Source organism: Podarcis liolepis, assembly GCF_965112155.1.
Source record: "Podarcis liolepis genome assembly, chromosome: W".
NCBI classification, from domain to species: domain Eukaryota; kingdom Metazoa; phylum Chordata; class Lepidosauria; order Squamata; family Lacertidae; genus Podarcis; species Podarcis liolepis.
Window position 1 is genome coordinate 36495321 of NC_139568.1, and position 1699 is coordinate 36497019.

The 1699-nt window shown below is 43.8% G+C and overlaps 1 pseudogene across 1 annotated transcript; it reads right to left on the bottom strand.

Moving 5' to 3' along the window:
- Nucleotides 1-217: 217 nt before the first annotated feature.
- On the bottom strand, nt 218-669 carry LOC310697788 (transmembrane protein 256 homolog; annotated as a pseudogene). The gene has a single exon. The product of its transcript is annotated as a transmembrane protein 256 homolog (transcript).
- Between the last annotated feature and the right edge of the window lie 1030 nt (nt 670-1699).

Below are 1699 nucleotides of genomic sequence, written 5' to 3' on the forward strand. Positions count from 1 at the left end.
GTTAAAAAACAGCAATTGAAAAGCACCGATCAGACATTGCATTTCGAAGCCTCCATCGCAAACTCAAATCTGGTTGCAATTTTTTGGGGGGAGGGGGAGGATCTTGGCTTTTTTAAAAGGGATTCAGCATTCGGGGAATTCCAAGATGCAGGATAGAGACGCATTCGGGGTGGGCTAAAGACCTCAAGGGGTCCCACTCTGACATTTGGAAATCTCTCCTCTCCTAGGGCTCCCTTCTGGCTAGCCTAAGGGAGGAGGGAGGGGCGGGGCTGGCTGCCCTGGCGTTGGGAGATGGGGGCCACATGGGGAGAGAACGGGGTGTCAAGGGGCCATGGCGATCCAGCCGAGGATGAGGAGGGAACCACCATACGGGGCTGCCTTGGTCAGGATCGGGTCCCCTGTCACGGCGTGGTAATACAGGACGCCAGAGAACATCCCCATGCCCAGAGACAGGATGCTGCCGGCCATCATGGGATAGCGGCAGTGGGGCACAGCCAGGAGGGCCAGGCTGTGGAGGAAGTGGTATTTGTTGGCCATCTCGTAGAGCTCTTTCAAGTCGTCATCTCGGTCGCTGCGACGGAAATCGTGAGCCCCGTAGGCGGCCGCCCCGACGGCTGCAGCCCCGCTCAGCGCAACAAGCCGTCAGAAAAACGCCCCGGCGCCCGCCATATCAATTATATTTCTAACATTGTCCTTCATCTGTCTACCAGGTAGAAATCCAGTTTGGTTCTTTCCAATCTCCTCTCCAAATACATTTTTAAGTCTATTGGCCAATATACTGGCAAATAATTTGTAATCATTATTTAGGAGCGAGATTGGCCTATAATTTTTCACCTGCCTTATGTCCGTGTCTTGTTTGGGAATTAGTGCACTATGGGCTTCTTTCCAAGTAATATATTTTCTTTTTTTAAGAGGAAAAACACATTGGTTTAAAACATTATATATTTCCAGCCTGATGTGTTGTTGTTTTTGAAGCCAAATTCAATGGAAATGCATTGTTTGAAGAGTGAATAGATGTATATGCAGAATATGTAAACGTGCACTGTGAAAGCTTTGTAATATTACTTTTGTGATTTTGGGTAAAATTGATGGATGAAGAAAGTGTTGAACTAAAAGCAAACTGTGTGCTTAACTTGTGTTTGTATCTTTTCGTTTCTAAAGGGACCTTTACAAATTGAATTTAAAATAAACAAGCAAACTCCAAAATTAAAAAAAACAATAGAAAAAATAATATTGGTTGGAGCTTTTCTCTGCTTCCTCTAGCTACTCTCCCACAATATATACTGCCGGGGAGGACAAAGCATATGCACAGCTTTGCCACCCATCTCTCAATATGCCCTATACATTTTACTTCTGGTTGGGCTGGAGCTGGCATTTTTCTGATGTCAGCACATTCTGTCATTGTTGCCTCAAAGCCAATAATATTTATGCTTTAAAAATGCAGAGGAAAAGAACGATAATAGTTATTTTATATGGGTACATGGACAAAGTCTTGTTTGCTATGGCAAGTAAAAATTGCACAAAAGAAGAAAAAGTAATTCCACCAGACTTAAGAAATCCATCTTAATATCATTCATAGAGCAATAAATAGCATTAAGTGGGCCAATCCAGACATAGATCATACAACCCTAAACCACTTGGAGACACAAGATGGATTTTGTTCCAGTCAAATAAATCACTTATTTTCTAAGGGAGCAAT